We start from the raw sequence: 27,153 nt of genomic DNA, 5'->3' as shown, positions 1-27,153 counted from the left end.
ACAATCCAGGACTGCTGGCTCCCAACTGCTCGCCTGCCTGCCTTCCTGATTGCCCCTAACCGCTTCTGTCTGCCAGCCTGATCACCCCCTAACAACTCCCCTGCCAGCCTGATTGATGTTTAACTGCTCCCCTTCCAGCCTGATTGCCCCTAACTGCCCTCCCCTTCAGGCATGGTCCCCTCCAACTGCCCTCCCTTGCAGGCCTGGTCCCTCACAACTGCCCTCCCTTGCAGGCCTGGTTGCCCACAACTGCCCTATCCTGCTGGCCATCTTGTGGCGGCCATCTTGTGTCCACATGGGGGCAGCCATCTTGTGTGTTGGAGTGACAGTCAATTTGCATATTGCTCTTTTATTAGATAGGACAGAGGCTTGGTGCACGGGTGGGGTCTGGCTGGTTTGCCCTGAAGGGTGTCCCGGATCAAGGTGGGGGTTCCCTTAGGGTGTGGGGTGGCCTGGGCAAGGGGCCTGTGGTGGTTTTCAGTCTGGCCACGCCCCCAACAACCCAAGCAGAGGCCCTGGTATCTGGGATTTATTTATCTTCTATAACTGAAACTTTGTAGCCTTGAGCGGAGGCCAGGGCCGGCCAGGGTGTGCAGGAAAGCTTGGCTTCCTCCTTCGCCAGGAGCAACCCAAGCCTCCAGCTGGCTCCAGCTCCGTGGCTGCTGCCATTTTTGTTGGGATTTATTTATCTTCTATAATTGAAACTTTGTAGCATTGAGCGGAGGCCAGGACCGGCCAGGGCGGGCGGAAAGCTTGGCTTCCTCCATCACTGGGGGCAACCCAAGCCTCCTGCTCTTTCCAGGTCTGTGGCCGCTGCCATATTTGTTAGGTTAATTTGCATACTCACTCCTGATTGGCTGGTGGGCGTGGCTTGTGGGCATAGCGGAGGTACAGTAAATTTGCATGTTTCTCTTTTATTAGATAGGATATGTGTATATAAACACAGATATACAGTTTTTTAAATAATAGCATGAATACAGATATTCTTGCTACCCAAATAAAAATAAATAAAACCTTACCAGCATCTTTATTTTTTAATTTAATTTTTAAAAATTTATATTGTTGACAGTATTACAGATGTCCCTTTTTTCCCCCTCACACCTCTTTCCCCCCCGTTTTCACCCTGCCCCAGGCCTTCACCACCCTATTGTCTATGTCCATAGGTAATGCACATATGCATATAAGATCTTTGGTTAATCTCTTCCCACTCCCCCACCTTCCCGCTGAAAATCGTCAGTCTGTTCCATGTTTCCATGCCTCTGATTTTATTTTATTCATTGGTTTATTTTGTTCATTAGATTTCTTGTCCATTTATTTTGATTTTTAGATTAAATTGTTGATAGATATGTATATATTGCCATTTTATTGTTCATATTTTTTATCTTTTTTTCCCCTCTTCTTTTTAAAGAAGACCCTTTAATATTTCATATAATACTGGTTTGGTGGTGATGAACTCCTTTAGCTTTTTCTTGTCTGTGAAGCTCTTTATCAGACCTTCAATTTTAAATGATAGCTTTGCTGGATAGAGTAATCTAATCTCAATTTTAGGTCATTGCTATTCATCACTTTGAATATTTCTTGCCATTCCCCTTCTGGCCGCAAAGTTCTGTTAAAAAAGTTTCTGACAATCATATGGGGGCTCCCTTGTAGGTAACTAACTGCTTTTTTCTTGTTGCTTTTAAGATTCGTTCTTTGTCTTTTACCCTTGGCATTTTAATTATGATGTTTCTTGGTGTGGGCCTCTGCATTTCCTGGACTTGTAAGAATATTTCTTTCACCAGGTAGGGGAAGTTTTCTATCATTATTTCTTCAAATAGGTTTTCAATATCTTGCGTGCTCTCTTCTCCTTCTTGCACCTCCATAATGCAAATGTTGATATGGTTGAAGTTATTCCAGAGGTTCCTTACACTATCTTCAATTTTTTTGGATTTTTTTTCTCTTCTTATTGGGTGTTTTTTGCTTCCTCATATTCCAAATTATTGATTTGATTCTTGGAAACTTCTACTCTACTGTAGAATCCCTGTAAATTATTCTTTATTTCAGTTAGTGTATGCTTAACTTCTGACTGGTCCCTTTTCATGTGTTTGACATTCTAACTAAGATCCTTGAAAGTCTCACTAAGTTCCTTGAAGTTCTCATTAAGATACTTGAGCAACCTTATAACCATGGTTTTTAACTCTGTATCCAGTGGTTTGCTTGCTTTCATTTCTTTCATTTGTGACATGTTTCTTTGTCTCCGCATATTGGCTGCTTCCCTGTGCTTGTTTTATGTATTAGTTAGAACTGCTGTCTCCTGGAATTGGTAGAGTGACCTTGTGAAGTAGGTATCCTATAGGGCCCAGTGGCTCAGCCTCTCCAGTCACCTGAGCCAGGCATTCTAGGTGCACCCTGCATGGGCTGTGTGCATAGTCTTGTTGTAGTTGAGCATTGATTGCTGTTGGTGTCACCAGGAGGAATCCCCATGGAGCAGGGCTTGCTTCAGTGGGGCTTTGGTGCTCACTGAGTCTGCCCCTTGAGTGTGTCACTTGTGGATGTGTAGAGTTGTAATCCTGTATGGTCTGAAGCTATCCACTGGGTGCACTGGCTCTGGGGTCTCCTGGGAGGTGCAAAGTCAGCCACTGCCTGGGACTACCCGGCAGAAGCTACAGATAGATCTGCAGATGGCTGCTACTTATATTGGGATTGGAAGTGCCCAGGCAAGGCCCAGCTGTCAAGCAAGACAGGCTGGTGCTAGTGCCAGGCCTGGTGCCTCTTATCAATAGGTATGGGGCTTGCTGATGCCAGCTGCTGCTTGCTTGAGAGCTTTTAGGAAAGTCTGAAACCTGAGTCAGGACAAGCCATTAATATAGGAAAGCTGCTGCAAACAGCTTGGGTGGGGCTGCAAATAGGGTGGGGTGGGGTCTCAGGGAATCACCAGGGCAGAGCAAACAGTGTAGGCCACCCTGATGGAAACTCAGAGACACCTGCCAGTCAGCTCTGGGATGGGGAAGGTTCCAATAAGAGTGACCTCTTTAAGCATCCCTGTACCAGCATCTTTAAAATCTCTATGCTCCCCTCTCTAATTGTGTCTACTGCCTTCCACCAAAGAGGTCATCATTACACTGAAATTTATGTTTATCATTCCCTTGCTTTTTCTCTATTAGTTATCTATTGCTTGTAACAAATTATTCCAAAACTTAACAACTTAAAATGATGAACTTTTGTCATTTCTCATGTTTTGTGGTTAGAAATTTGGGAGCAGCTTCATTGAATGGTCCTGTATCCAGATCTCTTCTGAGGTTTCAGTCTAGACTTCAGCCAGGGCTTCAGTCTTCTGAAGGCTGGACTGGGGCTGAGGAGACATTTCCAAGATGCCACATTCACAGGCTTTTGGCAAGAGGCATCAAGTCTTTGCCACATGGACCTCTTCATTGAACTACTTGAATGTCCTTAGAATATGGCACTTGCCTTCCCTCAGAGCAAGGGATCCAAGAGGAGGCAAGGAAAAAGTCACATTGTCTTTTATGATCTAGTACCAAAAGTCACACACTAGCCCTGGCTGGTATGGCTCAGTTGGTTGAAGCATCGTACTGTAAATCAAAAGGCTATGGGCTTGATTTCTGGTCAGGTCACATACCTAGGTTGCAGGTTAGATACCCAGTCTGTGGGGCACGTTTGGGAGGCAACTGATTGATGTTTCTCTCTCATATCTATGTCTCTCTCTCTCTCTCTCTCTCACTCTTGCTCTCTCTTCCCCACCCCACTTTTCCCCTCTCTCAAAAATTCAATAAGCATGTCCTTGTGTGAGCATTTTTTTAAAGTCACTCTATCACATAATTATTCTTTATTCTATTCATTAGAATTGAGTCATTAAATTCAACCCACATTCAAGAGAATAGGAATTAAGATCCATCTTTTAAAAGGAGTGTCAGAATGTAAGAATTTGGTGTGTGTGTGTGTGTGTGTGTGTGTGTGTGTGTGTGTGTGTGTGTGTGTGTGTGTGTGTGTTTATGTTTATCTCTACCTAAGTGGAATCACACTGTATATGTTCTGCGGCTTGCAGTTTCATCCAACCTTATATTTTTTTAAGATCCATTCATATTGATACATTATATTAGTCTGCTAGGGCTGCCATAATTAAATATCACAGATGGCAGCTTAAACAATAGAAGTTTATTTTTTCATGATTCTGGAGGCTAGAAGTCCAAGATCAAAGTGTCAACAGGGTTGGTTTCTTCTAAGGCCTCTCTCCTTAGCTTATAGATGGCCATTTTCTTCCTATGTCTTCACATAGTCTTCCTTCTTTACGTGTGTGTATCCTAATTTCCACTTTTTATTAGGACGCAGGTCATTGGATTAGGACCCACCCTAATGACCTCATTTCAAATTAATTACCTATTTAAATATGTCACATTCTGAGATACTGGGGGTTAGGACTTCAACACAAATTTCACAGGAACAAATTCCATTCATAACACACATAGAGTAGTGTTTTGTTAATTTTCACTGTTCTATGGTATCTCGTTGTCCAAATAGACAAAAGTATATTTTTCTATTCTACTAGTAACAGATATTTTGGTTATTTGCGGTATTTTGTTACTACAAATGATACTGCCACATGCCTCCTGGCACCCTTGAACATGTAAGATATATGCATCTTCATATTGACTAAGTTAATGCCAATTTTTTCCAAAGTGGTTGCACTAATTTACAACCCCACCAGCAGCACATCAGAGTTCTCATTGGTCCACATTCTGGCCAGTATTTGGCATTGTCAGACTTTCTAAATGTTATCATCTCAGGGGTGAGAAATAATATCTTTTGCGGTTCTAGCTAGTATTTTACAGACTACCAACAAAATTGAGGATCTTGTCATTTGTTTATGAAATTTTTTTTTATTTATTTTGTCCCTTTATTTATTGGGTTGCTCTTTTTTTCCTTATTGATTAGTCAGAGTTCTTTACATATTAGTGTTGCAAATGTTTTCTAGCCCCTGTGTCTTGTCTTTTTACTTTCTCTTGCCAAGTTGTACAAGTTGTAGCTCCTACTCTTTTGCCCATCTCCTTTCTGTGTTTCCCTCAGCCCTGTTCTCTCCATGTTCTACATACTGTCTTTAGTTACTCAGTCCAATGAATAAACTTTTTACTTACCTATTCTCCAGAATCCTAAATCTATATCTTCAAAATAACTCTGCTGAACATCTGAAAGTTCACTAAAGGCTCCATACTCTCTTTTTCTAACTTGTAAACTTTTGCCCATGCTTGTCCCTCTTAATGGAATATCATCTCCCACCCCCACCTCTATTTCCCCGTATACTTTTTATCACTAACTCCTACTAACCTTTAAGTCTCAGATCTCAGGTCTCGGCTTACAGGACCGCTGACTGTATAATTGCCCTAACATTGCACTTAGCACACTTTACTGCAGTTAGCTTTTTACTTGGCTGTCTCCCAAATCAGACTATGAATTCCCATGACATTGTACCCAGTCTCATGTCTGTACATAGTTGACAGGCAATAAATACTGGCAGAACTAATTAATTTTCATGGGTTAAAAATCGTGCTCACCAGTACAACTAACACATGAGTATACAAATCATTTGTATTATTATAACATGTACATACATTTTACACATTAATCATCAAAATAAAGTTTAAAACAAACTCTAACTCTGGACCCTAAAATGTATTATAAACATACAAAACCATAGTTAAGGCTCATCGACAGCCTATGTTCAGCCAAGACAACAACCCTATGAAAGGAATATTTTGACAGAAGTTTACAGGATCCCCTCAAGGACCCTTGTCCCGCCCAACTTTAACTACGCACACTGCATTTCCTGTAGAGAGAAACGGATACTAGGGAGAATTTTCTAACCTAGTCACACGTGGGAAGGTGGGAGGGAGCTCTTGCCGCACCCAAGGAAAAACTAAACAAATTAAAGGGATGACGATACTACTTGGCAATGATTCAGTGGTATGCTTTCCCTGGAGTCATTTGTTTGGCATCGCTATGTGCAGAGTCAAAGTTAAAAATGTCCATTTCGTACTGAATGAGCAGCTGTAGAGTCAGGAAAGGGTTGGCAATGAAAGAGCTAAATGCTTCCTTTGACTCATTTTCTGGTAAGAGGATCAGATTTACTACTTTGTTTTCTTATCCTCTGACATAAATCTTTGCTAGCAATCTTCTCTTAACTGGGTCTCAATCAGTAACTTCTAAGTTTATCTAGTGCAAGGTTTCTCAACCTTGTCATTATTAACATTTCAGTCCAGACAGTTCTTTGTTGCAGGGAGTCTATGCATTGTAGGATGTTAGACAGAGTCCATGGCCTCTGCACCCTAGATGCTAGTACCACCTCCCAAGCTGTGACATCCAAAAACATCTCCAAACATTGTCTCTGGGACCTAGTCTAGAGAGATCTCTTTATTTCCTCCCACTGACTAAGACTGCCTTGTCTTTAGCCCCCCTCCTCACATAGGGGGCTAATAAGTGAATAAATTATTTGTAACCCCTTCTCATATGTCCTAGGAAAAATAACAAATAGAAGGCACAAGTCTGTTATGTTAAATATTTGAGAATGATTCTCTTCTCATAAATGATTCTCTTCTCAGCCTTGATTCACACTTACCATTTTACAACTTTACTCAAAAGTAGGGCGTGACTACCAGCAACAAAGTTCCCATACCTAAGCCACATATTCAAGGATGCCCCACAATCTGGGTGTGGAGACTTGGGAGAATTTTGGTAAGTGAAATAAAGAGGTTGGACATTCTAGGTGGAGAAATGGCAAAGATGTGATCGTGAAAAGAGGGAAGGAAGGTTTCATGGAGGCACAAACCCTTGTGGCTGGAGAAGGAAGTTTCCCTACATGACTATGCAAAGATGTGGCTTTCCCCAGACTCTTTGGGGTTGCCTTCCTGGATTTCACCAAGCCCTGTGACTGTGCCTGCTGCTGAACAATAAACGATATGTGAACAATAAAAACATTAAAAGAAGGTAAATAAAAGAACAAGAAACAAGGCCTAAAAAGGGAACAAAAATTTATAAGAGAAACTAGGTAAAAGAAAGTGTTTTTGCCATTCAGGCTGCTATGACAGAATGCCATTGACTGGGTGGCTTATAAACAACAGAAATGTATTTCTTGCAGTTCTGGGAATAATAAGTCCAAGATCAAGTCACTGGCAGATCCAGTGTCTGCTGAGAGCCTGTTTCCTGGCTTAGAGATGGCCATCTTCTCACCATGTCCTTACATGGTGGAAGGATCGAGAAACCTTGGGTCTCTTTTGTTAGGGCCCTAACACAACCTGATCACCTCCCAAAGGCCCCACCTCCTCACACCATCACATTGGGCTTAGAATTCAACATATGAATTTTGGGAGGACACAAACATTCCATCTATAGCAGGAAGCTATAACTGAGCACAAATCTTAGTTCCACGATGCCAAACAATCAGGACTCATGGAGAAAGTTCAGGACCCCCACTAAAGCTTCTAACCCTAGCTTGTGCCTAAGGTTCACAGAAAGAGAGGGAGAAAGCATTTTAAAAATACAGTTATCCCACCCTACCCAAACTGACTGAATCAGAATCTCTGGGCATTAAGCCCAGATATCTGTCTGATAAACAGAAACATCAAGAGAGACAACCTTTTCCATAGTCCTCAGAGGAATTCATGACATATCCTATATAATAAAAACCTAATATGCTAAGTGTCCTGTCGTCCGGTCAGCCATTCAACCAATCAAAGCATAATATGCTAAGGCCACTCAACTGCTTGCTATGACGTGCACTGACCACCAGGGGACAGACAGTTGACCAGTTGACCAGTCGCTATGACATGCACTGACCACCAGGGGGCAGATACTCCAACTGGTAGGTGAGCTTGCTGGGATCCAGCTGATTGGGACTGTGCGAGATGGGCCAGAGATGCCCTGGAGCCCTCCCTTGGTCCCTCCCCAGCTGGCCAACTCCTACATCTCTCCCCGGCCCTGATCATGCACCAGTGGGGACCCTCAGCCTGGCCTGTGCCCTCTCACAATCCAGGACCCCTTGGGGGATGTCAGAGAGCCAGTTTCAGCCCAACAGCAGAACAACCAGTCGCTATGATGCACACTAACCACCGGGGCCAGACACTCAATGCAGGAGTCAGTATGCTCCCACAGGGGGAGCGCTGATCAGCCAGAAGCTGGGCTCACAGCTGATGAGCGCAGTGGCAGCGCTAAAGATGTCCGACTGCAGGCTTATAAACAACAGAAATGTATTTCTTGCAGTTCTGGGAATAATAAGTCCAAGATCAAGTCACTGGCAGATCCAGTGTCTGCTGAGAGCCTGCAGTCAGACCTATCCCGAGGGTTCACGGACTGTGAGAGGGTGTAGGCCGGGCTGAGGGACCCCCACCCCAAGTGCACAAATTTCATACACCAGGCCTCTAGTGGTTTCTATAAAGGCCACTGAACAATGAAATGTACCATCCTACCTAATAAAAGAGTAATATGCAAATTGACCACACCTTCGCTATGCCCAAGCCACACCCACCAGTCAATCAGGGCAAGTATGCAAATTAACCCAACCAAGATGGCGGCTAATTTGCATACATAGGCGCCCTGAGCGGACCCCCTGCGACAGATCACAGGGAGCTGGGGTTCGGCCTGGTGCACAAGCGGACCCCCTGCGATCGATCACCGGGAGCTGGGTATCTGCTCAGGCCCCAGGCCGAAAGCTTCTGGCAGAGGCTTTTAGCCTGGTGCCAGAGCAGACCCCCTGCAATCGATCGCAGGGAGCTGGGGGTTGCTTCGGCCTGCTGCAGGAGTGGACCCCCTGTGATCGATCGCAGGGAGCTGGGTGTCCACTCCGGTCCACTCCAGTGCACGAGCGGATCCCCTGTGATCGATCGCAGGGAGCTGGGTGTCCACTCCGGTGCATGAGTGGATCCCCTGTGATCGATCACAGGGAGCTGGGTGTCCACTCCGGTGCACGAGCGGATCCCCTGTGATTGATCGCAGGGAGCTGGGTGTCCTCTCTGGCCCCAGGCTGAAAGGCTTTTGGCCTGGTGCCAGAGCAGACCCCCTGCAATCGATCGCAGGGAGCTGGGGGTTGCTTCTGCCTGGTGCAAGAGTGGATCCCCTGCTATCGATTGCCTGGGCAGGGAGCTGGGGGTCTGCTTTCAGCCTGGGCAGGAGCGGACCCCCTGCGATTGATCACAGGGAGCTGGGGGTCCACTCCTGCCCAAGAGGCTTTCCATCTGAGCAGGCCTGGGCAGAGCTGAGCCTGTGATCAGAGGGAGCTGGAGGGGCCTGCCCAGGCCTAAAGCTTCTGCCAGAGGCTTTAGGCCTGGGCAGGGCCCAGCCCTCGATTGGTGTGAACTATAGAGGAAACACCTTTTCTGACTGCACATTGACTAAGCTTCCTGTATGTCACTGGTAATATTCTTAGTAACTTGGGTAAGAATCCAAAAAGGTGATCTATGGTTTTTCCACCACACTTCTGGAGAAAAAAATGAAGGTCCGTTGCTGGAGGGCTAAGAAATGTCATATCCTGCCCTAGCCAGTTTGACTCAGTGGATAATGCCTCGGCCTGCAGACAACAGGGTCTGGGTTGATTCTGATCAAGGGCATGTACCTAGCTTGCAGGCTCCTCTCTGGCTGGGGCCCAGATCAGGGCTCATGCAGGAGGCAACAAATCAAAGTGTTCCTCTCACTTTGATGTTTCTCTCTGTCTTTCCCTTTCTCTTCCACATTCTCTAAAAGTCAATGGAAACATATCCTCAGGTGAGGATAAAAAATAAAGAAATGCATATCCTCTGAAAGACACATCTTGAAAATGCCTAAAGAAAGTTGTCATTTTTTCTTGGTGAAGGGACTGGAGTTTGTGTTGATGAAAACACCTTGGTGGCTGCGGTGACTAGCAGTGGCTGCAGCAGCGGGGTGATGGGGCTGGTGCCTTCCCCTGACCAGCCTGGTTGCCTCCCACAAAGGACATCCCCTGAGGGCTCCCAGTATCTGAGAGGGGGCAGGTTGGGCTGAGGGACCCCCGACCCCCAGTGCACGAATTTCATGTACCGGGCCCCTAGTCCTATATAATAAAAGCCTAATATGCAAATTGACTGACCAGCAGAACGAGCAGTTGCTCTGATGCAAACTGACCACCAGGGAGCAGACGCTCAATGCAGGAGCTGCCCCCAGCCCGCAGGCCCTAAGCCAGCCAAGGTGGGTGCCAGCAAAGCCCCCACTACCCCCAATCGCCCTGCCAGTTGCCTCCCTCTGCAGGAGGCGACCGGTGGCAGCGGCAGCAGGGGGCAGGGCTGGTGAGTGGGCGGTGCCAGGCTGGCCAAGGCGGGGGCCAGCGGGGGCCCCGATCACCCCACTGGTTGCCCCACAGATCGGCTCTTATTGCTGGCCAGGCCTAGGGACCCTACCCATGCACGAATTCCGTGCATCAGGCCTCTAGTATTCAATAACAATGCTTATCTCATGGCTATCTTCACATTGACCCTCTATAAGGGTGAAGACATAAGGCTATATCAAAGCCTGTGAAAAACTTCCTACCCTGGAAGCAGCCTTTTGCTCATCTCATGACCTGGCACAGGGACAACCACAGAGGAATGAGTGGATAGCATGTGCTTCGGGCTTCTCCTCCGGTGCTTGTGGTGAGGAGTAAATAAGGAAGGCCTCGCACATAATAAATGCCCAATAAATGTTAGCAACTATTATTCTCGTTATTCTCAAAGATCAGTGTTCTTACTGGATTTGGCAGGAGCTGAACACTTAAGAAAACTAAAAAGGAACAACAACCAGAACACCTGCTTCCTCTAAACCTTCCTTAGTCCCACCCATCTGCACAAAGCAAGCACTCCCGTGCTCAACATACCTTATTTCATTACTCCTCACAACTGCCCTGTGGATAAGTACTATTAGACCCATTTTACAAATGGAAAGACCAAGAAACAGACATGTTAAACATTGTCAATAGTATGTAGCAGAACTAAATTTCCAACTCCAGGCTGTCTGACTCCAAATTATATGCTGATAACCACCAGGTTTTATACCTCTGCCAGAGGGTGAGAACTCAGTTTGCTAGTTGAGAGAAAAACCATGTGCTCTAGGTATTCAGAAGGAAGCGACCAAGTTATAGTTTTCTTATAAAAACTAAAGCCTGAACTACATCCCATCTCATCACAGAGGCTTGCCCACAAGATTTCCTGTGTATAGGGTCAAAACTCTTCTCAAAAAGCAACTTTGAATAGGGTCAAATGCCAAGCACACGTGAGTTTTACTCTGAACTTGACCTAGAAGACTTTGGGGAACAGGATTTGTTGCCCATCCACATCTATCATAGATGGATGACCCATCAAAAAAAGCTCAGCTAGTTCCCAGAATCGGAGTCATCAGATAATCCATCATCTTTCCCCTGTGTTCCGAACATGACCTGTGACATCCTTTTTTGAACTTTTCTTAACTCTTTCTAAAGGGGAGTCATCCCAGAAGTCTTTTTTTTTTTTAATTTTATATTCCAGTGAGTGTAAAGGTTCAAAATGAAATACGATGTCAATGTGGTAAACTTGAGGCCAGACAATAAGTGCTCAAGTGCTTTACCTATTCAAAGCTCACCATGGAGGTGACAGGGCTCTCCTGTGTGGTTGCCAGCTGTGACAGACCAGCAGTCAGCTCCCGGTCATCCCTGAAATAAAAGCCAAGCAGCAGCCCAGGGGCAGGTTTTGTTTACATGAATGCACACTTCCTTGGGAGGATTTGCTGCCTGGACTGCTTTTATTTACACTCACAAGTAGCAGTCGGTAACAGAGGGAGCGCTAGGTGAACTAACCTTCTCTAGACATCTTCCTTGGGAGACAGGTTGTCAGTTTGGAAAATGATGGCACTTTTAAGACTTTAATAAGGTGATACCTGAAAGCATTTGAAATTCTGGCAGCTGCTGGACACCAAACCCAGAGAACCCTTGGTAAAAGGGAGGCTGCCTGAGGAACCAGGAAGCCAAGTTGCTGGAGCAGCTGTTGAAGCCAAGCCAGCCTCTCTCCACCCGCTCCAAGATCTTTGAAGAACCAGGCGCTCCAGAAAGAAAGGGGCAAAGGGAAAACGTGGAGAGATGGAATAAAGGAAGGGAGCCTTGGATAGACCCCTGTGGACCTGAAAGGGAGAAAAAGGTTACATACAGCATTAGTTGTAGAAATAACTTTAGGAATAATTGAAAAGCAAAACTTGAATGTCATCTTGGAGTGTGAGATAGTCAAAATCACTTTTTAATTTCTATTTATAAATATGTTTAATTAAAATGATTTTGACAGCAGAGAAGTCCTCAGCAGGTCATATTCATGGCTGGGAAGACTAGCAGTAAAATCTCTCCTTTAGAATGAGCCAATTTTCTCTAAGACTTAATTGTTTTGACTACTGTAAACTATAAGGTCCTGAGAATACACCTCCTGTATGGAAACCAGATGGAAATTCTATGACACAAGTAGTCCCCTGGTGCTTACAGAAATTCTAGAACTAGAGACCTTCAGCTGATGTTAGCCAGGAGGAAGATTTCAGAGCATTTAGGAAGAAATTATCACTAAGAACCACCATGGAGCAAGTCAAGTCAAACTTTTTTGATAAAGGTTTATTTTTCATGTAATTATTTTTAAATCATAGTCTTTTTTCAGATTATAGACGTAGTATCCACTCATTATTTTTTAGAGCACTAGAAATACAAATACAATAGGACTCAATGCCCACCAGATCCCAGCCCTTAGAAAGACAACCATTAACTATTTGATATACTGTACATTTACCCACATTTTTCTCTGAGTTTATACTATTTTACAAAAGCAGGATTTATGTATCAGTAGTCTGATTCTTAGTGATTCGTGCTACTGGAAAGATGATCTCTAAAAGTGTATTAATTTAAAAAGTAATTTCAGTTTAACTTTCATGTTCACATCTGCATACCTAATTTTTAAAATCTGAGTGTTACACTAGAACTTAATATCATCATTTTGATAGGGAGTCAGTATTACTGTTCTCATGGACAATAATAGAAAACATGAATCATTAAATAATCTCACAGTTTGTATAGTTAACAAAAACGATCATACTATTAAGTAATTATTGTGTCCATACTAACTTCCAGGTACTCTAATAAACATTTTATGTAAGTTAAATCTTAAGAACAATCCTATGAAGAAAGTAGTAATACCCTGGTGGAGAAAATGAGGCTCAGATAAATAAGTAATGTTCCCAAGGTCACCCAGCAAGTAAATATATACCAACTTTGGTTTGAATATAGTACAGTCTATATTCAAACCAAAGTTGGTATATATTTCATCCTACTACCTGCCATTCAAACAACAGGTTATAGTTATAAACATATGCAGATAATTAAATCAATGTACTTAAAATTGTTTTGTGATGTGACAATGTATATTATAGAATTAACTAGAGGCCCGGTGCATGAAATTCGTGCACGGAGGGGAGTTGTCCCTCAGCCCAGCCTGTACCCTCTCCAATCTGGGACCCCTCAAGGGATGTCCGACTGGCCATTTAGGCCCGATCCCAGGGCAGTCGGAAATCCCTCTCACAATCCAGGACTGCTGGCTCCCAACTGCTTGCCTGCCTGCCTTCCTGATTGCCCCTAACCGCTTCTGCCTGCCAGCCTGATCACCCCTTAACCACTCTGCTGCCAGCCTGTTTGCCCCCAACTTCCCTCCTCTGCCGGCCTGGTTACCCCTAACTGCCCTCTCCTGCAGGGTTGATCACCTCCAACTGCCCTCCCTTGCAGGCCTGGTCCTTCTCAACTGCCCTCCCTTGCAGGCCGGGTGCCTCCCAACTGCCCTCTCCTGCTGGCCATCTTGTGGTGGCCATCTTGTGTCCACATGGGGGCAGGATCTTTGACCACATGGGGGCAGCTATATTGTGTGTTGCAGTGATGATCAATCTGCATAGTACTCTTTTTATTAGATAGGATAGAGGCCTGGTACAGGGGTGGGGGCCAGCTGGTTTGCCCTGAAGGGTGTCCCTGATCAGGGTGGGGTTCCCTTGGGGCGTGGGGCGGCCTGAGCAAGTGGCCTGTGGTGGTTTGCAGGCAGGCCACGCCCCCTGGCAACGCAAGTGGAGGTCCTGGTATCTGGAATTTATTTTCCTTCTACAATTGAAACTTTGTAGCCTGGAGCAGAGCCAAGCCTCGGGCTCCGTCTGAGGCCCGCAGCCATTTGTGTTGGGGTTATAATTGAAACTTTGTTGCCTTAAGCGGGTGGGCCCGGCCAGGGTGTGCGGAAAGCTTTGCTTCCCCTGTTGCTGGCGGCAACCCTGGCCTGCTCTCTCAAGCTCCATTCTGCCGCCATTTGTTTGAATTTGTTTACCTTCTATAATTGAAACTTTGTAGCTTGAGTGGAGGCTTAGGCCTGCAACGGCTGGCAGAAAGCTTGGCTTCCTCTGTTACCTAGGAAACCTTGCTCTCTGTGGCTGTAGCCATCTTGGTTTGGGTTAATTTGCATACTCGCTCTGATTGGGTGGTGGGTGTGGCTTGTGGGTGTGTTGGGGTATGGTCAATTTGCATATTTGTTTTTTATTAGATAGGATAGGGGCCCAGTGCACGAATTCGTGCACCTTGAAAGGAACTGTGGGCCACGAGGCTGTGGTGGGCACAGGGGCAGGTCGTGACCCATCCTCCACCCCCGCCCAGCCCCTCCTGCCACGGCCCCAGGGCCCCTGTCTGCCGGCAATACCACTTCCTCTGCCACTGCTCCCACGTGCTGACAGCACCAACCCTGCTCGCACCCGCTGACAGCACAGAGCAATTGGGGCTGGCGCCAGCAGTGGGTGCGAGCAGGGCTGGCGCTATCAGCGGATATGAGCGGCAATTGCTGTCCCAATCACCCCTCAGGAGCAGGGGAAGGTGGAGAAGCCCTCAGGGGTGATCGGACCAGCAGCTACCACTCGCACCTGCTGATGGCACCAAGCGATCCGGGCCAGTGCCAGGCACCGGCACTGGGTGCAAGCAGCGACTCCGGCACTGGCAGCAGGTGCGAGCACCAGGCAGGACCACAGTGCGTGGGAGCAAAGAATTTTCATTAACCACCAAAGGCTCACCCAGTTGACAGCGACCGGCACCCAGCCTTGGGCTGGCGCCCCTGCACACCTGCTCCACCATCCTGCAGCGGGCAACGCCTGCCATGTTCCATGCTCTGCCACCTGCTGCCGTTGCCCACCATGTTCCGTGCATGACCCCTGGTGGTCAGCGCACGTCATAGCGACCGGTTGTTCGGTTGTTCTGCCGTTCCTCCGTTCAGTCTATTTGCATATTAGGGGTTTATATATATAGATTAGTGGAAGTAATGAGTTTGGAATCCACCACCTGGCAAACCTTTTAACCTAAGCTCAGATGCAAATTGAAGATGTTATATACTTGAATACTGGTCTTGCAGGGCTAAAATGAGGATTAAACAGAGCAATGCTTAAGAAAATTCTCTTTTTAAACTGTAAAGAGCTATTATGTTATGGATATATATATATGCCCATCATAAGCTTGATCACAACAGGTTTTATAACTTCACCTTTATAATAATTCTATCAGAATAAGAACAAATGCAGAACTTTTTAACTAATGAAAATGAAAGACCTCTTTTAGCAATATTCAAAATCAGGGGCTTATCCCTTGAGACCAGGTGTGCACTCTGTCCCAGGACTCTCAATTGATTCCCTGGACTTACTGATTTCTTTTTTTTTCTTTCTTTGCCTTTATCCAGGACCCCAGTATCAAGACCAGTGGCCTTTCCAATCTTGCTGTTTTCCAGCCATGCTTTTTCTTAACCTGATATTAAAATATTAAATTAATCTTTATTTTAACAATATAATGCATGCATATATTATTAAATTCAAACTCAATACAAAAAAATCCTCATTATGAAAAAATGACAGTCTCCTACCTAACTCTCCAGTCTCACTTTCTAAATACTACTATTTTCAATTCCTTTAGCTCTTTCTTCCAATATTTACTGTCACATTTCAAATAGTGCTTATTCTGCAATTTGTTGATTAATCCATTTTAGTGTATTATTGACATCTTATGAAAATTAGAATATAGTTTTTGTAAACTATCTCCCCTCTACTACTTTGCTCATCCTCCAAATAGGGTTGCATAATAATTTTTGTTGCACATTTTGAGTTCATATTAAAATTATTATGACTATTTAATATTGTTCACTTCTGAAACAAAAGATAAACTATGACTACTATTTTCTGTTATAAAAATATAAAATGGAAAACAATAGAGAAAAATCAATAAAACCCAAAGCTGCCGAAACCGGTTTGGCTCAGTGGATAGAGTGTCGGCCTGCGGACTGAAGGGTCCCGGGTTCGATTCCGGTCAAGGGCATGTACCTTGGTTGCGGGCACATCCCCAGTGGGGGATGTGCAGGAGGCAGCTGATTGATGTTTCTCTCTCATTGATGTTTCTAACTCTCTATCCCTCTCCCTTCCTCTCTGAAACGCCAATTCTCTCGTGTTAGTCTGAAAGCAGCCATAGACAATTTGCAAATAACTGTGGCTATATTCCAATAAACTGGAAAAAAATAAAAAAAAATAAAAAATAAACAAATAAATAAATAAAACCCAAAGCTGATTTCTCAGAAGATCATTGAAATTGATAAGCCTCTAACTAGACTGACCAACAAGACACAGATTACCAATATCAGGAGTAAAAGGGAAAACATCACCACAGATCCTACAAATATTTAAAGAATTATAAGGGAAGAGTATGTACAACTGTATGCCAATCAATTTCACAGGTTAGATTAATGGGCATATATCTTAAAAGATTCAGATTAGAAGAAATAAAAGAAGAAATAAAAAAACATGTGTAAGCCTATATCTATTAAAGAAATGTAATTATAATTTAAAGCCTTCACACAAATAAAAATCCAGGTCCAGACAGCTTCTCCAACAAATTCTATCAAATATTTAAGGAAGAAATTATATCGATCCTACACAAACACTTTCAGAAAAGAGAAGAGAAAAAAAAATATTTCCATCTCATGTTATTATCCCACCATTGCCCTGGTACTAAAAAGCAAAGACATTCTAAGAAAATAAAATGGTGGCTAATATTCTTTATGAACATAAGGCAAAAATTCTTAAGAAAATATTGGCAAAACAAACCAAATAATATTTTTAAAAGATAATACATGTTCAAGTGGAATTCATCCAGGACTTCAAGGTTAGTTTAACATTTGAAAAGCAATCAATATAGTTTGCCATATTAACAGAATAAAGAGATAAACCTTAGGACAATCTCAATAAACACAGAAAAAATGTTGACAAAATTTAACACTCATTTATGATAAAAACTCCCAACAAAACAGAAATTCTTTAGTCTGATAAAGAGCATCTATGAACATTTACTTGTAACATTATCCTTACTGGTGAAAGACTGCTTCTCCCCTAAGAGCTGTAAGAGAGAAAGGATGTTCACTCTCAGCACTTCTATTTAACATTGAACCGAAAGTCTTAGCCAGTGCAAAGTGGCAAGACAAAAGCAATGCAAGTCATACATATTGGAAAAGAAAAAGAAAAGCTATTAATTTGCAAACATCAGTATCTACATAGAAAACCCTAAGGAATATATTAAAAAGCTAGTAGAATTACTAAAACTATTAAGTACACTTAGCAAAGTTGCAAGATACAGAGTCAAGATTTAAAAATCAATAGTATGATTAACAATAAACTATCTGAGAAAGAAATAAGAAAACAACATCATTTACAATAGCATCAAAAACAATAAAATACTTAGGAATAATTTAACCAAGGAAATGAAAAATCTACTATAAAAAAAAAACCACTATAAGACTTTGAGGGAAGAATTTGAAGAAGACACAAATAAATGAAAAGATATCTCATATTCAAGGATTGGAAGAGTTAATATTATTAAAATGTCCATACCGAAAGCCATCTATAGATTTAATGCAATCCTTATCAAAATTCTTGTGGCATTTTTCACAGAAAGAAAAAAATCTTAAAATTCATACAGAACCACAAAAGACCTCAAACTTTCAGTTACAACATAAATAGATTCCAGGGATCTAATGACTGTAGTTAAGCATACTGGATTGACTACTTGAAAGTTGCTATGAAAGTAGAGCTTTAATAACAACAACATGGTAATTATGTAAGATCAAGGATTTGTTAACTAAACTTATTGTATTAAACATATCAAAGTAAATATGTGTATCAAATTATTGTATTGTATACCTTAAACTCTCACAATGTTGTATGTCAATTATATCTCAAAAAAGGCAGGGGGAAATCAACAGCATTTATACAGACAGCAATAAACAACTGGAGAATAAAATTTTTCCAAAAAACTCGACGATCTAATCTAATAAAGAGGGAATATGCAAATTGACAGTCACTCCACAACAAAGATGGCAGTGCCCACAGTGGAGGGGGGGGTGGTTTCTGTAACACAAGATGGCTGCGCCCACAATGGAGGCCGAGTTCCAGTAACGAGCCTTAATGAGCAATCAGCAGGGACCTGAGGCTGCTCCCCCCACCTGGTGGGACTTGACCAGGGACCTCAGGCTGCACCCCCCACCCCGGTGCCAAGCCGAGGGACATCAGGCCGTGCCCCCCGCCTGGCAGGGCTTGACAGGGGACCTCAAGGTGTGTTCCCTGCCCCGGTGCTGGGCGAGGGGACCTCAGGCCACAACCCTGCCCCAGCCCTGGCTGGGGGACCTCAGGCTGCACCCCCTGACCAGTGGGGTTTGACAGAAAGCCTCAGGCCACGCCCTCCACCTGGTGGGGCTTGACAGGGGACCTTAAAGCATGGTCAAAGTGTGCTCCCCGCCCCGGCCCAGGCCAGGGGAATCTCAGGCCATGCCCCCGCCCCAGTGCCAGGTGGGGGGACCTTAGGCCACACACTCCACCTGACAGGGCTTGACGGGAGACCTGAGGCTGTGCCCCCCACCCTGTGGGGCTTGAAGGGGGACCTCAAGGTGTGCCTGCTGCCCTGGTGCTGGGCCGAGGAACCTCAGGCTGCACCCCCCACCCCAGTCTGGGGGACCCCAGGCCACGTCTCTCGCCCAGCAGGGCTTGACTGGGGACCTTAGGCTGCATCCCCCTGCCTGGTGGGGCTTGACGGGGGACCTCAGGCCACACCCCCTGCCTGGTGGGGCTTGACGGGGGACCTTAAAGCACGGTCCCCACCCTGGCCCAGGAGGAGGACCTCAGGCTGTGCCCCCTGCCATGGCACCAGGCCTAGGGACCTGAGGCTGTGCCCCCACCCAGCAGGGTTTGACGGGGGCCCTGAGGCTGTGCCCCCCGACCCAGCGGGGCTTGACAGGGGACCTGAGGCTGTGGCCTTCACCTGGTGGGGGTTGATAGGGGTGGGGCCGGCTGGGTCTGGATCTCGCCCAATGGGGGTGAGGCTGGCTGGGTCTAGATCTCACGCAATTTCAAGGCATGCGTGGGTGGGCGGGAACTTGACTCTGGGTCCTGTGACTCACCCCAGACTCTGACAGGAAGAAGATTTTCATATACATTTTACTAATTTTCTTTCATCTCTGACATTTCTATTATAGAAAAAGGGCAAAAAGCAATATTAAAATATTTCCTCTAATTAATTCCCTTTTAATGTGCATGAATTTCGTGCACCAGGCCATTAGTTTACAATATAAAAAGCATGCAATAACTAAGGATAAAGATGTACATGCTGAAAACTACAAAATATAGCAGAGAAAAATAAAAATAAGACAAATACAGTTACATGTCACTTAATGCTGGGGTACATTCTGAGAAATGCATCATTAGGCAATTCCATCATGTGGACATGATAGAGGGCACATACACAAACCTGGATGAAGGTTTGACTTAGGGTGGTGAAGACACATGTAATGTACAGATTATGTGCTGTAGAATTATGCACCTGAATCTTGTATAATTTTGTTAACCAGTGTCATCCCAATAAACTCAATTAAAAAGAAAATGCATAAACAGCAAGCTAATTATTTCTAAACTAGATAGAGGCCCAGTGCATGATTGAATCATGCATGTGTAGGGTCCCCTACACACTTTTGCTTTTCGCGGTGGAGCTGGGTGCCTGTCCGCTGGTGCACCAGGCCTTTCAGAAGCCTCCGGCTCTCCGGAGGCTTCTGAAAGGCCTAGTGCCGGAGCAGACAGGCACCCAGCTCCCCCACTTTTGATGGTCCACGGCCGCTGAGGGGGGCTACCCTGCTGTTTAGAGGCGCAGGGGGCAGGACTCCCAGGACTCCCGCCCCCTGCGCCTCTCAACAGCCGCTGAGGGAGGCTGCCGCGGACACCTGGCTACCCTGCCGTTGAGAGGCACAGCTGGGTGTCCGTGGCAGGCCCCCTCAGCGGCCGCGGATCTGGCCGTTGAGAGGCACAGGGGGTGGGGGCCCCGCCCCCTGTGCCTCTCAACAGCAGGGTAGCCCCCCTCAGTGGCAGTGGATCCGTGCCTCTCAATGGCCGAATAGGCCATCCCAAGTCCCGCCCCCCAGCCTCCCATCGCCCAATCGTGGGCATAGCGGAGTGATGGTAATTTACATGTTACTCTATTATTAGATAGGATGAAATTTACATTTAAAAATTTTTTTTAACTTTTTTGTTAAAAACTAAGACACAAACACACACATTAGCCTGGGCTCACACAGGCCCAGGATCATCAGCATCCCTGTCTCCCACCTCCACATCCTGTCCCAGTGGAGGGTGTTCAGGGCAGTACCACACATGGAGCTGTCATCTATGACAGCAGTGCCTTCCTCTGGAACTCCCCCTGAAGGACCTGCCTGAGGCTCTTCTTGAGGAGGTGTCACTCTTTTCAGAAATGTGTCCATGGTGGTTTGCTTGGTTTACTTATTTTTTCATCAAATATTTGCTTCTAAGCAGACAATGCACCATGAACCTTTCTCTCTATCAATAAAAACCTATTGGTGTTGGGGTCCATATTTTCAAACTTTTTCTTTTATGTATATTTTTATTGATTTCAGAGAGGAAGGGAGAGGGATAGAGAGTTAGAAACCTCAATGATGAGAGAGAATCACTGATTGGCTGCCTCCTGCACACCCCACACTGAAGACTGAGCCCGCAACTCAGGCATATGCCCTGACTAGGAATCTATCCCAGGGCCCTCCAGTCCACGGGACAATACTCCATCCACTGAGCCAAACTGGCCAGGGCTGTTTTCAAACTTTTTAAGGAACTTTTTGAGGTCTGGAAAAGCTTCTGCTAAACCATATGCTCTGAATTTTCTTGGGGCTTCTTTTTCTTCTCTGCAGTTTTTTTTTCTCTTGCTTCTTCTTCAGCTATGTGTTCCTGTTCCTATTCCAACAATTCCTCATTAGTCAACTCCTCAGGACCCACCTCTAGGATCTCTTCAACATCATCCTCATCCACCCAGGTTACAGTTGTTTGCCATTTCAACCACAGCCTTGTTAATTTTTGCAACCTCATTATCCTTGGCAAATCCTTTATTGAAGTCATGGATGAATCTTTTGAGCATCTTATTCCAGATGTCATTCATACACATTCCTATGTGACATCACCCCATGCCCAAGCAAGGGTCTTGATTGCAGTCATAGATGTTGTAGAGTCATGTCCCTCTTAGTTACAAGAAAATATTCTGAGAAGTGTATCCTTAGGCAATTTCATCATTGTGTGAACATCATAGAATGAACTTACACAAACCTAGATGGTACAGCCTACTATGTACTAGGCTTCTAATATAGTCTATTGCTCCTAGGCTACAAACTTATACACCATGTTACTGCCCAAAACAACACAAAATTAAATCAAGCACAAGAAAAAAAGATGGGGTGGCTCAATGATTGAGCATTGACCTATGAACTAGGATGTCACAGTTTGATTCCCAGTCAGGGCACATGCCCAGGTTTCAGGCTTGATTCCCAGTAGGGGATGTTCAGGAGGTAGCCAATCAATGATTCTCTCTCATCATTGATGTTTCTATCTCTCTCTCCCTCTCCCTTCCTCTCTGAAATCAATAAAAATATATTTTTTTAAAAATTTTGCCATGAAACAGCATGTTGTATTATGCCAGTAGCAGTCTCATATATCTTGTATTTATTGTTTTCGCTTTAAAAATATTTTTATATATATTTTTATTGAGTTCAGAGAGAGAGGAAGAGAGAAATAGAAACATCAATGATGAGAGAGAATCATTGATCAGCTGCCTCCTACATGCCCCCTACTAGGGATTGAGCCCACAACCTGGGCATATGCCCTTGACTAGAATCGAACTTGGGACCTTTCAATCTGCAAACACTCTATCTGCTGAGCCAAACCAGCCACGGTGCAATTTTTTTTTTTTTTTTTAGTAGAAAGAGTACATTCTAAAATAATAGTAAAAAGTATAGTCTAGTAAATACATAAACCAGTAACATGGTCACTTATTGTCATCACCATGTATTATGTACTACACATTATTGTATGTGCTATACTTTCATACAACTGGCAGCACAGTAGGCTTGTTAATACCAGCACCACTACAAACATGTGAGTAATGTTCTGTGTTACAACATTACAACAGCTAAGACATAACTAGGTGATAGGAATTTTTCAGCTTCATTATAATCTTACTAGAGGCCCAGTGCATGAAATTTGTGCACTCAGAGGGTCCCTCAGCCTGGCCTGCACCCTCTCGCAGCCCAGGAGCCCTCAGGGGATGTCTGACGACGAACTGCCCTCCCCTGCAGGCCTGGTCCCCCCCCAAGTGCCCTCCCCTACAGGCCTGGTCCCCCTCTAACTGCCCTTTCCTGTTAGCCTGATTGCCCACAACTACCCTCCCCTGCCAGCTATCTTGTGGCTGTCATCTTTGACCACATGGAGGTGGCCATCTTGTGCAATGGCGTGAGGGTCAATTTGCATATTACCTCTTTATTATATAGGATGGGATCATTGTTGTATATGCAGTCCATTGTTGACCAAAACATTGTTATGGTCAACAATGTTGTTAACCAATGTCACCCCAATAAATTTTATTAAAAAGAAAATTTATAAGTAACAAGCTAATTTTTTTTAAATATATTTTATTGATTTTTTACAGAGAGGAAGGGAGAGGGAAAGAGAGTTAGAAACATCGATCAGCTGCCTCTTGCACACCTCCAACTGGGGATGTGCCCGCAACCAAGGTACATGTCCTTGACCAGAATCGAACCTGGGGCCTTTCAGTCCACAGGCCAACGCTCTATCCACTGAGCCAAACCGGTTAGAGCTAATTTTTTATTTTTAAACTTTTTTGTTAAAAACTAAGACACATACACATTACCCTACGTCTACAGCTTTGTAGTGATGCTGCCAGTTGTATGAAAGTATAGCACATACAATTATGTGTAATATATAATACATGGTGATGATAATAAATGACCATGTTACTGGCTTATGTATTTACACATGATTCTAAATAAATGAAGAAATATAGTTATTCATAGATAAGAAGAATCAATAGTGATAAAATGTCAATTGTCCCCAAGTTGACATATAAACTTAACAAAGGCACTTTTTTGTAGAAATAGACAAACTGATTCTAAATTTCTAAAATTTATATGGATATACAAAGTGATTTGGGTTTTTTTTATTGAACAGGATGCAGGGGTGGTTTCTTTCCCGGGTTCTTGTCCAGATGGATTTGAAGAATGAAGCCACGGACAAAAGGTAGTATGTGAGAAGTACAGAAACTTTATTGCAAGCAGATGCTATCTCTAAAATTTCTAATTTCTAAGTTTCTATTCCTAAGACTCTGTCTCTACTGGCTAAGGAGAGATAGAGGGATCCCCTAATGAAGGTGGCCACTGCTCTCTTTGTCTTGAGGCATTATAAAGGCTGAAGTTCTTTGTCTCTTCATGACCCTTTCTAATTGGACTCTTCCCAAATTTAGGACCCCCTTACCCTCCTCATTGGTCACTTTGCAAAGTCCAAAGCTCACATGGTGCCCCGCTCTTTCTTTCCCCTTATTTTACAACATTCTTCTATCCTCTGTGAAAATATATTTCCTTCTTCTCAATATTCTGTGCCTTCTCTTTGTCCTTCACATGTCCATCTTATCTGTTCAAATTGGAGTTACTTTTGATCTATCTTATGGTACCTAGCAACCTTATCCTGCCAAGCCTTGAGACTGGAACCCCTGGTTTCTTAGCTCAAAGAGTAAAGTGGCCTTTTCTTTTCTTCTTTTTTTTTTCCTGACCGAAGATGTTTTATTACCCCTATGGCTCTCCCAGCTGCTCAGGCTACAGAAACCTCTGTCCTTGGTTTGGCTGTTTTAATTGTTCAGGCCAAGATGTCTCTATCCTCTCTGGATCTCCTCCCTTCCTGTATTAAGCTACCTAGTTAACCCTTATCAAAAGGACCTTCAAGTCCAGAAAAATTGGAAAAGAAAAAATAATTTGAGGATCTAACACCACTTAATTTCAAATCTTACTAAACAGCAATAGTAATCAAGATAGTGAACTATTTTGATAGTGTCTATCTTGATAAACATATGCATCAGTGGAACAGATTAAGGAGTCTAAAAATAAACTCACATATGAAAATGCTCGATTAATTTTTAACAAAAATGACAAGATAATCAACAGGACAGTCTTTTCAAACAAATGGTGCTGGACAGCCAGATATCCACATGGACCTTAACTCAAACCATAGACAAATGTTAACTCATAGACCTAAATCTAAAAGACAAAATTATAAAATTTCCAGGAAAAAATATATGCAATCCTGAGGTAGCAAAGATCTTATACACAGGACACAGCAGCACTAACTAATAAAATTAAAAATTAATAAATGAAATTTTATCAAAATTAAAACCATTGTTTTTCTGAAGACATTGTTATGAAAATAAGGCAAACCACAGGGAGAAACTATTTAGAAAATGTACATCTGAGGAAAAAAAATTGAATCCAGAATATATAAAGAATTATTATAATTCTATAACAAATAAAAACAGCCTATCTTTTTAATGGGAGAAATATTTGAACAAAATCTTAAAAAGAAGATATACAAATGTCTATAAAAGCATGTCAACAAATTATTCATCCAGATACAGAAATTAAAGCTACAATGATACAACAAAACACACCAATTAAATTGATTAAAATTAAAAAGACTGACAACACTAAGTGATGGCAAGCATACGGAGCAACTAAAACACATTTTGATGACACATAAAATGGTACTATCTTTTTGGAGAACAGTTTGGAAGTTTCTTATAAAATTAGACTTATCATATGACCATCAATTCCACTACTATAAGTTTACCCATAGGAAATGAAAACACCTACATATATATAAACAGGCAATATGCAAATTAGCCGGGCATCACGACCAGCTCAGGAGGAGGCTGCATCACGACCACTCAGGAGGAGCTGCGCACGCAGATGGGCGGGAGGGGACTGTGTGCCACCCCAGCCCCAGCAGACACACACCAGGGGTGGGGGCGTGCTCCGAGCAGCCGTGGCGTGGTTCGGAGCATGCCCCTGGTGGGTGGCAGCAGTGACTGGAGCGAAGCAGCCCAGGTGCCTGGCAGTGGCTGAAGTGAAGCAGCCCGGGTCCCGGTGGGTGGCAGTGGCAGCCGGAATGAAGCAGCCCGGGTCCTGGGTGCCGGAGGGAAGCCGGTGCCAGCAGCCAGGGGAAGGAGGGCCTATTCTTGCACGAATCTTCATGCATCGGGCCTCTAGTATAGTCATATTCACCAATATTCATAGCAGCTTTATCCATAATTTCCCCAAACTGGAAACAACACAAATTTTCCTTTAATAGGTAAATGTAAGAACAAGCTATGGTACATTAATACAATAGAGCTCTGCAAAGCAATAAAAAGGAATGATTACTGATATATGCACCAACATAAATGACTCTCACAAATGTTATGCTAAACAAAAGACTCAAAAAACTAAATACTGTATGATTTCATTTATATGAAACTCTAGAAAAAGTAAAACTACAGTGATAGGAAAATTATCAGTGGTTGTCAGGGTCCAGGATGTGGAGGAAGAGAATCTATATAATAAAAGCCTAATATGCAAATTGTCCCCTCGGGCGGTCGTTCGACCAGGAGACCGGGAATTTGACTGCTCCCTATGGAGTGCACTGACTAGCAGGGGGCGGTGCAGACATGGCGGGCATCGGTGATGCACTGCAACCTCTAGCCGGCTACCTGGGGGTGGGGGTAACGGGACGAAGATGTGGTGAGAATGCAGGGTGTCCACAGAGCTCACTCTAACTCCCCTTGTTACCCCCTCCCCTGGGATGTCAGGGCTCATGCGCCAGGGAAGCCCCTGTGCTCAGGTGCTGGGTGCCCGTGAGGAGCCCATCCCGCACCCACACAGCATCTTCCAGGTGAGCTGGGCCACAGCCGCTGGGACCACAGGGGCTGGTAGGGCTCCCTGTGGGTTTGCGCAGGAGCTGGTCTGCAAGGCTGGCCAGGAGAGAGCACACTGCTTGCCTGGCTTCCGTGTGGCGCCACTGGGTGGCCCAGAGGTCCACACTGCACTCCAGCCTGCAGTGTCCATCCAGCTGTGCTCACTGCATCTCCATGTGGGGACTTAGGCGCTGTGAACCAGGTGGAGGGGAGTAGAGGGGGGGCGCGTGGAGGCCCAGGGGCCCAGGTGCTTCCCAGGGCCCAGAGGTCAGCTGGGACTGCCCTTCCACACCAGATACTTGTGCTTCAATCACCGGCCAGGCCTAGGGACTGTACCTTTGCACGAATTTTGTGCACCGGGCCTCTAGTACCTCAATAAAGCTGATTTAGAAATGTAGAAGGCAGTTTGGAACTACAGTTTTTACACCCCAAGAGATATGATTTCACTTTTATCTATTTTACATATCCTTCAGTATAATCATTTGAGAAGCTTTGTATTTACTAAAATAATTTTCCTGTGAATTTTTAGAAATATTATTCTATCATCCTATATAATAAAAGTCTAATATGCAAATTGTCCCCTCGACCGGGAGTTCAACCAGGGGGCAGGGCTGGCCAGCCAACTTCCCGCAGCTCCTCCGCCCTACTGGCCCCACCCCCAATCAGCCCTCCCCACCCTGATCAGGAGCAGGGCCGGCTGGACGGACCCCACCTGTGCACGAATTCATGCACCGGGCCTCTAGTTATCTAATATTCAGCATCACTACTAAAAAATCAAATGCAAATTTAATTTCTGATGCTTTGTGACC

This window comes from Eptesicus fuscus, chromosome 9, assembly GCF_027574615.1.
Source record: "Eptesicus fuscus isolate TK198812 chromosome 9, DD_ASM_mEF_20220401, whole genome shotgun sequence".
Taxonomy (NCBI): Eukaryota; Metazoa; Chordata; class Mammalia; order Chiroptera; family Vespertilionidae; genus Eptesicus; species Eptesicus fuscus.
This window is presented reverse-complemented; position numbering follows the sequence as displayed.